Source organism: Myxine glutinosa, chromosome 10 (genome assembly GCF_964187855.1).
Source record: "Myxine glutinosa chromosome 10, kmMyxGlut1.1, whole genome shotgun sequence".
NCBI classification, from domain to species: Eukaryota; Metazoa; Chordata; class Myxini; order Myxiniformes; family Myxinidae; genus Myxine; species Myxine glutinosa.
In genome coordinates, this window is record NC_136270.1 from 101098266 (window position 1) to 101110623 (window position 12358).

Genomic DNA, 12358 nt, shown 5'->3' on the forward strand with positions numbered 1-12358 from the left:
TGGCAATGCATATTACAAGCCAACACTGCATATAAGAGCTAACATTATAAGTAAGACAAACCAATGCTGTCGTTCTCTGAATTTTAATAACTTTTAGAAAGGAGGTGTGGGCATATCCAATATTTTTTAAAGGGTGCCGAGAGCAATTCCGGTGTAGGACTTCCAGCCGACATATAGTCTAACACACTTAAAACAAATTCTGTACGTGGTATTGCCATATTTCTGACTTTTTATTATTTTGTTATTTTTTTATTATTTATAATTTTTATTTTAGTATTTTTATATATTTTTATATTTATATATATTTTTTTTTTTTTTATATATATTTTATATTTTTTATATATTTTATAAAATTATATAATATTTTATATTTTTTATATAATACATTATTATTTTAATATATATTATATATATATAATATATATATATATATATATAATATATAATATATATAATAATATATATAATAATATATAAATATTATATATATATATAATAATATATATAATATATATATATAATAATATATATAATATATATATATAATAATATATATAATAATATATATTATATATATATATATATATTATATATTATTATATAAATATATATTATATATAATATATATATATATATATAATTATATTATATATAATTATAATTATAATATAATTATATTATAATATTATTATATATTATAATATAATATATAATATATATATAATATAATATATAATATATAATATATATAATATATATTATATATATATTATATATATTATATTATAATTATATATATATAATTATATATTATATATATATATATATTAATATTATATATATATTATTATATTATATATTATATATATATATATATATATTATATAATAATAATATATATATTATTATATATATAATAATATATATATAATAATATATATAATATATATAATATATATATATATTATATATATTATAATAATATATATAATATATATAATATAAATATAATATATTTTATAATATATTATTTTATATAATATATATTTATATTTATATATTTATATTTATATTTATATTTATATATATTTATATATATTTATATATTTTTATATATATATATTTCTGACTTTATTATTTTTGTTATTATTCTGACATATTTCTTTTCCATATTTCTGACTTTATCACTTGGAAATCTATACATCTTATATTTCCCAGATTGGTTTGAACAACCAAAAGCAGAACAACCAGTCATTTTGTTTGGCAATAAACAACATTCCCGTACCAAGCTGACGTTCACGCACGGTGAAGTTAGACACAAAATGGCGCCACGAAATCACGTGACCAGAAATCTCGGGTCAGCGCATGGCGCAACTCTCTTTATACAGGGACTCTAGGTTTGCCTTAGGCAACATTCAAGCGAATCACAAGACTGGACCTCCACCAACATCCATATCAGATTCACATCTGGCATCAACTTACGCCAGGGGATTTTGCCAGGAGGCTGGTGCTTGCCGGATGGTTGATAGCACGTTGTGAAGCAAATGTCAATTTCCTGCGGTATCTCGTTATCGGCAACGAAGCTGCTTTCGCCATGGACGGAAAGGTCAATACCCATAATGTTCTTGAATATGCACCAACAGGACAACCCGCGGAATTTAATTTTGACACCAACATGAATCGACAAAAGTGGACTGTTTGGTTGGGACTTTGTGGAAGTGGTCAGGTGATCGGACCATTTTTCTTTCAAAGGAATGTCAATGGTAACAGGTATCTGCAGATGATCAATGATGAAGTTTTACCGCAGCTGGAGGAGAACTTTGAGCGACAGGTTCGTGGTGTCTTCAGATATCTCTGGTGGGCCCAAGACTGCGCCCCAGCGCATCGTCTTAACGCTGTCCGAGATCGACTGAGGGAACTCTTTGGAGACCGAGTCATCGCCCTCAACCATGCAGTGAAATGGCCGCCAAGATCACCTGACCTCACACCATGTGATTATTTCCTTTGGGGACATTTAAAGAACAAGGTGTTCGTAACTCCTCCCCGTGATCTTGACGAATTGCAGGGCCGTATTCGACATGAAGTGGATGCTTTGCGCAATGACCCGGCTTTGGTGAGATGAGCAGTTCAGGGTATGCTCCGTCGCTGTGAGATTTGTGTTGAAAGGGGAGGTGGACATGTTGAATGTGTGGGTGCATAAAGGCCAATCATTCCTGAGAAAAGTTCACATCTGACGTTCATTTTGCACCAATTATCCTGACTTGCATCGATTAGCCAAACTTGTAAAAATGCGATTTGAACTTGTCATTTTCAATGAACATGTACTCGGTCATGTGTGACAGCAATGATGCATGGAGGGTATCAATGGAAAGCTGAGGATCTCCTCTTAATTAGTAAACCACATGTAAATTGTCAAAATAAATATCCTTTGCATATTAACCCCTTGAATTCGATTACCTTTTTTTTGATACTCATTGTATATATACAGTGCCATCAGAAAGTATTCAGACCCCTTCACTTTTTTCACATTTTGTTATGTTGCAGCCTTATGCTGAAATCGTTTAAATTCATTTTTTCCCTCATCAATCTCCACTCAATACCCCATAATGACAAAGAGAAAACAGGATTTTAGAAAGTTTTGCAAATTTATTAAAAAGAAAAAACTGAAATATCACATTGACATAAGGATTCATACCCTTTGCTTTGACATGAAATTTAGCTCAGGTTCCTCCCATTTCTCTTGATCATCTTTGAGATGTTTCTACACCTTGATTGGAGTCCACCTGTGGTAAATTCAATTGATTGGACATGATTTGGAAAAGCACACACCTGTCTATACAAGGTCTCACAGCTGACAATGCGTATCAGTGCAAAAACCAAGCCATGAGGTCGAAGGAACTGCCTGCAGAGCTCACAGACATGATTGTGTTGAGGCACAGATCTGGGGAAGCCCACAAAAAAATTTCTGCTGCATTAAAGGTTCCCAAGAGCACAGTGGCCTCCCTAATTCTTAAATGGAAGAAGTTTGGAACAATCAGGACTCTTCCTCGAGCTGGCGGTCCGGCCAAACTGAGCAATCAGGGGAGAAGGGCTGTGGTAAGAGAGGTGACCAAGAACCCGATGGTCACTCTGACTGAGCTCCAGAGATCCTGTGTGGAGATGGGAGAAACTTCCAGAAGGACAACCAAAACTGCAACACTCCACCGATCTGGGCTATATATATATATATATATATATATATATATATATATATATATATATATATAATATATATATATATATATATAGTTGCGGATATGAGGATTGAGTTTTTTTTGATTGTGTTGTATTGTATAGTAAATGGTTGTGAATTATTGTTTTAGTCTGCGCCTTCCTGCCTCCAGTCTGTTGTATAAAGGTCAAAGGGCGTTCCGGTAGTTTATTCCATAAAGCATACATTGAAGGATACTATAATATCCCTGTTCAGTAGTTTATTTCCTTATTCTGTGTATTAGGTTAAGGCTTCGTCTTCCATTAAAATGACACTCCATTGCACCGAGTGAAATAAGATAGATTCCCTTCATTCTTCATTCCCATTCCCAAAACCTCCATTTCCCCTTTCGTCATGGCCAAGCCTCGATTGCATTACATCCCCTCCAAAACCACCATTGAACATGTGCTCAGGTCGGGGAAGAAAGGCGTGCCCGCCCGTCGTCATCAAGGGCGGAGCCAGAGGGTCGCGCGACCAACCATGGCCGAGGTGAGCACACCGATGGGCGTGTCCTGAAGGCCGGCGGCTTAATCGCCGGAGGCGCTATAAAGGCGCGCGCGCAAGAAGTGCGTGGGTTGCGTTGGGTGGTCAGGGGTTGCGTTGTGGTCGTCAGTGGGTGCGTTGAGGGTCAGTGGTTGCGTTGGTTGCGTTGGGTTGTCGATGGTGAGGAGTGGTCGGACCAAGAAAGAGAAAGAGTTGTTGGACCAAGAGAACATAGAGAACATCCAAGGAGATCATCATCCAGGGAAGCACAAAGCCTGTTGTAGTCCTGGCAAAGCACGCGACGTCCACAGCAGCAGCAGCAGCGACGGCCACAGCAGCAACACTCAACAGCCGCTTGGGGCCTGGACGGCGGTTTTGAGCAGGGCCGCGAAGGAACGGCGGCTGCCAAACGCGCCGGTCGTGCTGCAGTACCAGTGGACCTTCCTTTCCCTCCAGCCATCCACCTCCTGCCTGTCCATCCTTCTTGTGTACGTGAGTTTGTGCTGTTTGTTTTGTCCCTGGGTATTTAATTAAGCTCGTATAAGCTAGCGTTGCACTGTGTCTCTAAAATCTTCTGTATATTATTTTATTATCTTTCCTTCTCCTTGGTTATTTTTGGGTGTAAATAGAAATAAGTTATAATCGTATTTTCAACTTTTTTTGTCTTCTTCTTCTTCACATCCGTGTCGCCTTAGTCTTTTCCCTATTGAATATCTGTGGCGCGATCCGGCCAACGTTCGGGGATCGGGTTAATCGGGGTAACTGTTAGGCCGCGGTGCCATCCGCTCGGCAAACCAACATCCTTATCCGTGGGCCGTAACAATATATATATATATATATATATATATATATATATATTGTTACGGATCGCGGTTTAGATGTTATGATGGGCCGAGCGGATGGTCCAACCGCGACCGTTACAGGATCCCCAATTGGCCCGATTCCACCCGACGTTGACCAGATCGCACCGCAGATATTCAATCGGGAAACCTCTAAAGCGACCGAAAGAGAAGGAAAAAGAGAAGAAGACAGAGTACGGAGGAAGAACAGATTTATTATACACACACAAGCAAAAAGAAAGAGCGACCAAAATTATTTACAGCAATGGATGGAAGAAGCAGTCACACAGTGCATCGTTAGCTTATACTATTCAATTTACTTGACCCCAGGACAACGATTAGGACAGACGACGTTCACACTTACACGGGGGATATTGCAGGCAGGTATGGCTTGAGGTGGATTGCTGGAGAGGGAGGCAGGGTCGGAGGCAGCAGCTCTCAATTCCTCGCGTTTTTGGCGGGAAAACCCTCCGTCGCGTATCCGCTGCCGATGCTGTAGACGTCACGCGCTGGCTCGGTCACACCTGCTCCTCTCCTTCTGGTGGAGCCGTCTCCCTCCTTTCAGCGCGTCTCTCCTTAGCTGGTTTCCTCTCCGAGTACCTCTCCTCTTTGGCTTGGAGCATCTCGCATCTCACCGCTCCTCTCGTATGTCACCTCTTCGCTCATCTCCCGAAGCAGTCCCTTCCAGTCGCTTTTATCACTCGGGGCCGAATCAAGCCGCCGGCTGCGAGGGCACGCCTACCGGGTCGCTCACCGCGGTGCTGATTGGCTGTTAGGGCTGTCCGATTTCCCCCTTTGATCATGACGACGTGCCACGCCTGTGAGTTGGCGGCTCCTACCCCCCTCTTCTCCGAGATTAGCACATGGGCAATGGCGGCTTGCGAGATTGAACACCACTCGCACCGCTTTTGAAAGGAACTTTGGAGAGTGGAGATGATTGGGGAAATTGAAAGGGCCTACGCTTATTTCGTTTGATACAATGCAGAGTCAATCTAGTGGGAAACACATATTTAGCCTACATGGAATAAGGAAATACACTATTTAAAAAGATATATCGTGGCCTGTGTGTAAGTTTCATGGAATTAACTAGGAGGACGGCTGCGACCATTATTTACATTACGAGGGTGTTACACATAACAAAACCATACTTTTCACATTCGTTACACTTCCTCCAAAATTGTTACACTTCTCAAAAACCGTTACACTTCTCAAAACCGTTACACTGCACCCTCCTTTCTTCAGGCCCGGCCTCGGGCCTACAAAACTTTAACTTAGTGTGACACGCACGTGTAATTCCCTCTACAATTAACCTGACCCTGAGTGTGACAATCTTAAAACACAAATAAGTATGTCCCCCTATTGCATTGCACCCTGTCTAACAGACTCAAGCCCACAGCTAACCGAATTACGGGATTGTTCTCAACTATACATTTACGGTGGGGAGCATTATTTACAATGACGTTATTTCTTATTTACAACGCAACCCAGGACCTGTGTTTTTTTTTTGTTTTTTTTCTTTTTAGGGAACAAGAAAAAGAAATTCCTGTTGGGAGGGAGGAGACAGCACGCATTGCATCGATGCACCAGTACCAATACCACCAAAGCACCCAAAAGCACCAAAAGCACCACAAAGCACCAAAAGCACCACAACGCACCAAAAGCACCACTCGGTGCACAGTCACCACGGTTTATAATAAACACAACAAAACAACTGGTGGTGGTCTTCTCTTTCTCTGCTGGGCCGATGTTCTTCCCGACGTCTTCTGGCTTCATGCGGCCTACTTGGAAATATAAAAAGCACAAACCGTGTCCATTTTTATTTAGGGCAACAGGGGCCAACTAAGGGTGGTCCACCTGTTTGGCATAGGTGCCACCTTACCGAGGTCCGCAAGCAAGATTCCCTGGCCACTATGGCCGGTCTCCAACAGAGGTGCCCTGCCCCAGAACCTGGGGTCCATCAAGTGGTACTTGGCCGCAGAACAGCGGTCCATAAAGTGGTACATCAACGCAATGCATGCTGGTTCTGGGAATCTCGTGCGCACAATGGCCACCTCACGCACGCTCCCTTCGGCACCCAATGGCGCACAGGTCCTCAAGTGGGAGACAAAAGGGGGGAAGACAATTGAGCGAGGGGTAAGGTCACAAGGGTACACGTCAATAAAGGCAATGCAGGGTGAAGTGCGTACGGAGAGCGAAGTGAGAAAAACTCGTCCCTACCGTACGTCACCCCCCCCCCCTGTCACCTACACTACCCTTGCCCTTACCCCCTATTTACAAGAATTTACACCTTTACAAATTCGTCACTACGTCTTGTCTTCCCCATCTTTCCCTTCTACACCAAATTCGTCTCCAATCCCTCTACTTCAAAATTTGCCATCACCAATTCATCATCAATCCTCATAAGGAGGAAGAGATGGAATTACGCACAATGTCACACCCACGTCATGATGCGTCTCACATTCCAAACATTTGCATCATAAAAAATAATCAAAACAACCTGGCATGGTGTGGAGGTACCTGTCACCTCAGGTGAGTGGATGCAGATGGTGCGAGGAGACTCCAATCCTAACTATCCTCTAAATGACATTAATACACTTTACACTACCCGGGGTCTCTCCCTGCCAATCCATTGGCCAACTTACACTATGGGTTCTAAAAACCAATTCCCATTGACCAAACTGTGGTGCTTCTCAATTTGGGGTCTCACTCCCCCGATTCATCTCCCGGTGCCTTTGCACAATTTCTGGGCTGCGACGTGTAGCTCTCTCAGCAGGTCTACCCACCTGCACACCTCCACCACTGCAGTTGCCACCCGAGCTTACCTAGCTCCTCACCCTAACCTAACTAACTGGGGAAGGCCCTCTCGCACTCTCACCCCCCTCGGTGCCCTCTGGCACTGGGCTACCCGGGTCCGTCCTCCGGATCCTCGGGCCCCATCCACAACAACTACTACCGGCTCCCAGAGCCCACCTGCGGCCTCACCTGGCCGACATCCTCACAGTGGTGGAGTGCCCAAACCAACTACACACACTAACAGGCTACACGCCCAGCCATTTCCACAACACTAATGCACCCATCCAATCACCATTCTTCCACCCGCACCACAGATGCCAATATCCAACCACAATTTACCTATACCCTCTACCTAACACTTACACTACCCGCCCCGGGTACTCGTGAAAGGGGTCCACTCTTCCCCCATCCACACCTTCGCACCATGCACACCACTCCGTACCACTTACTCCAACTCTCTCCACACCACTCATTCCAATACTCCATTTATTCCACACTATTTATTCCACACAACCATTCTCCATACCTGCTGTTGCACACCTGTGCCCTCACACCTGGTGCCACCTGCACCCTCCTTTCTTCCTGGACCATTTGGTCAACACAACACGCAATCACCACTACTCCCTCATACACTGCTCCATTCACCTGTTCAGTTGCACACCTGTGCAATCACACCTGTTCAATCCTCAAACACACGGCATCATCTCAGCTAGCTACTCCCTTCTGAAACTTGCGCTTCCCAGTCGTCCCTTTAAACTATTGCGCTCCCACGTTATTATCATCCACACTAATCTACCTGCGTCCCCACTACAGGTATCAGTCACTAACTAATCTTAACGTTACCCAATGTCATCTTCTAGGTCCCTACACACGATATCCTAACCCACCCGGGCTAGTTTTCACTGCCATACACCCCATAAACTATAGCGCATTTGCCCCACCTCTCTGTGAGGGATGGTGGATTTGCCATCCCACCACATCGGGGAGGTCCTACTATCAATTTCGCTCGTCCAAATCCAACAAATCAAAAATTTGTCATTTACTGCTAATCACCGTACCATCATCAAATTTTGCTTTTTTTCTAATTTCGGGGCCAAAACACTATCCTCATCACCCGTCTACTTATTAGATCCTCTCGGTGCACCAATTCCCTTCTAAAGCTCGGCTTCGTACAGCCGAGCAATGAACGCGGGTTGTTCTGTGCCAGCGGCTGGATGCGTCCGGCATTCGGTGCAGGGACGGGGGCTTACCCGGGCCGAGATCCCACGCACCACCTCGGCGCAGAGCCATCCAATTTCCCGATCTCGACCTGCCGGCACGTCTCAACGAAAAGTGGTCGCCATGACGACCTTTCCTATCGGGCTGCCCGCTCCGCCTAGTGGAGCCCGGACGCGGCCGTTCCAAGCGAGGCACAGCGTGGATCGCGTACGGCGGTTCTTTCGAAACCGCCGTGGTTCGGATCCCCGCTGGTCCTCGCGGCACGCGAAGCTGCCCGACGCGCACTGAGGGCCCGACTCGGCTAAAAGTCGCTCTAACCGCTAACCCGGTTACCGTCGATGCCTCACCTGGATGCTTACATGCATACGCTACCCCTTTCTTGCTCATACCTCCAGCTGTTCCCATGCTCCTCGTACCTTTCCTTACACACCTCGGTACACTCATTCCGCTCACCGACTTGGTCACACACCTGACCACCGAACACCTTGGCACACATTCGTCGCTCGCACACCTCACCCACACACCTCTTCGCGCCCCCTCCTCGGTCACCTCCTCTGTGACCATCACAGGTGTGCTCTCACTCGCACACCCAACCACGTGCCTCACTACCAATTCCAGCGTGCATTCCCACTCACGCTCTACCATTCCAGGTGTGCATCCTTCCATTCCAGGTGTACATCCCCGCTCACCTGTCACATCTAACTCATGCTCCGTGCCACTCTCACTACTCTCACCTCCACTCTTGACAACGCACTCACCCTTACTCTCGACAGCACACTCTTTCCTCATGCACCCGTCCGTTACACACCTTTCTCGCGCACACTCTTGCGCACACTCTCCCGTTACACCCTCTGTAACACTCACCCCAGGTGTACACTCTCTCGTTACTTCCTCCGTAACACTCACCACACCGCGCTTCCATGTACCCCCTCGCACACGCGCTTCGACCAACTCACTCTTGACGGCACACTCACTCCTTGGCGTGCACTTTTTCCTCATACACCCCATGGTCGGACATTCTCGCACACCTCTTTTTTCGCACACCAGACCTGTCGCACACTTCACCAACGGCCTTTCACGAACACCCGGATCCAAACCAATCCCCAAGCCGACTGAAGCTTTCCTCACATCATGTACATTGCCACTCACCTCCGTACCTCGTCGTCGCACCTCCTCTGCCACCTGTAAACTTTTTATTTGGTTAGTGAGCACCTCATCATGATTTGAACACAGACCTTGTACATATTCCATGACTTCCTCCTTTACCTCCCTCTTAGTTTCCCTCCGTCTCTTCTTAATTTCACTCACCCCCTCTTCCACCTCCTCTAATTTTTCCTTTACCTCCTTCATCTCCCGGTGCGCCCCCTCTATCTCTTCCTCTAACGCCACCTCAATCGTTTCCATGTGCGTCCTCACCTCTCGGTCCTTTGTCTCCATTACTTCTGTCACCTCCTCCAACTTCTTCATCAACCCCTCATGTACCATCTGACATTCCTTTTGTGTTGCTATTAATTCGTTTTTAATGTCCTTTTGTGTCGCTTTTAAACCCCCGATGATTGCAGTGTTCTTTTCCACTTGGTCCGCTAGTTCCCTTTGTCCGACTGTCAGCTGTTCTACTCCCTTCGTCAGACCCTCTATGCCCCCCTGTAACCTAGCCGTATTATTCCTCACCTCTTTCTCCATACGCTTCTCACCTCGCTTTACCTCCTCGCGTAGCCCCGAAACCTCCTCACCTACACCTCGTCGCATCTCCTCCATCTCTTTTGTAGATGCCACCCTCATCTGTCCCAATTCATCCCTCTGAGCATCCAGTTTACTTTCTAACCCGATTTGCACCTCCTCTATCTGGTTCCCCATTCGTTTGATTTCCCTGGCAGATTGTTCCCCTATTTCCCGCAATTTGTCCTCCATCCTATTTTCTAACCCCATTAACCCATTTTCACCTCTTTTATCCCGTTGTCTAACCCCTCACCGGTACCCGTCGATTCGTCCCTCATTACCCCCAATTGCTCACTCTGAGCCCTCGCTTCGTCCCTCATTACCCCCAATTGCTCACTCTGAGCCCTCATTTGCTCACTATTAGCCCTCATATCGTCCTTCTGCAGGTTGAGGGACGCCTGCATTTGTACCATAAATTGCTCCATGAGGGCCTGCATTTGGGCCATCCCTCCCACTTGTGCAGCGGGTGCGGCCGCCGTAGCCATGTGCGAGGCGCCATTTTGCGCGCCCGCAACCTCGTGTGCGAGGACGCCATTTTGTGCGTCTGATACCCCCTCAACCGCCTCCTCATTGCTCTCCTCCTCCCTTTCTTCCTCTAAGTCCTGGGTTACCCCTAACCCGTCTATCTCCCCCACCGACATCCGATCGCCTTGATTGTCCATGGCGCGATCTCAAAATTCGGGTTTTATTAAACAAAATTTCAGCCGCTCGTAATTTTGACCAAATTTTTTTTTTTCTATTCGTTTTAAAAATTTGGTTCGGGCCTCGAATCCCACTCCCAGACACCAATTGTTACGGATCGCGGTTTAGATGTTATGATGGGCCGAGCGGATGGTCCAACCGCGCGTTACAGGATCCCCAATTGGCCCGATTCCACCCGACGTTGACCAGATCGCACCGCAGATATTCAATCGGGAAACCTCTAAAGCGACCGAAAGAGAAGGAAAAAGAGAAGAAGACAGAGTACGGAGGAAGAACAGATTTATTATACACACACAAGCAAAAAGAAAGAGCGACCAAAATTATTTACAGCAATGGATGGAAGAAGCAGTCACACAGTGCATCGTTAGCTTATACTATTCAATTTACTTGACCCCAGGACAACGATTAGGACAGACGACGTTCACACTTACACGGGGGATATTGCAGGCAGGTATGGCTTGAGGTGGATTGCTGGAGAGGGAGGCAGGGTCGGAGGCAGCAGCTCTCAATTCCTCGCGTTTTTGGCGGGAAAACCCTCCGTCGCGTATCCGCTGCCGATGCTGTAGACGTCACGCGCTGGCTCGGTCACACCTGCTCCTCTCCTTCTGGTGGAGCCGTCTCCCTCCTTTCAGCGCGTCTCTCCTTAGCTGGTTTCCTCTCCGAGTACCTCTCCTCTTTGGCTTGGAGCGTCTCGCATCTCACCGCTCCTCTCGTATGTCACCTCTTCGCTCATCTCCCGAAGCAGTCCCTTCCAGTCGCTTTTATCACTCGGGGCCGAATCAAGCCGCCGGCTGCGAGGGCACGCCTACCGGGTCGCTCACCGCGGTGCTGATTGGCTGTTAGGGCTGTCCGATTTCCCCCTTTGATCATGACGACGTGCCACGCCTGTGAGTTGGCGGCTCCTACCCCCCTCTTCTCCGAGATTAGCACATGGGCAATGGCGGCTTGCGAGATTGAACACCACTCGCACCGCTTTTGAAAGGAACTTTGGAGAGTGGAGATGATTGGGGAAATTGAAAGGGCCTACGCTTATTTCGTTTGATACAATGCAGAGTCAATCTAGTGGGAAACACATATTTAGCCTACATGGAATAAGGAAATACACTATTTAAAAAGATATATCGTGGCCTGTGTGTAAGTTTCATGGAATTAACTAGGAGGACGGCTGCGACCATTATTTACATTACGAGGGTGTTACACATAACAAAACCATACTTTTCACATTCGTTACACTTCCTCCAAAATTGTTACACTTCTCAAAAACCGTTACACTTCTCAAAACCGTTACAATATATATATATATATATATATATATATATATATATAGAGGGCTCTCGCTGTTCCACCTTCTGGA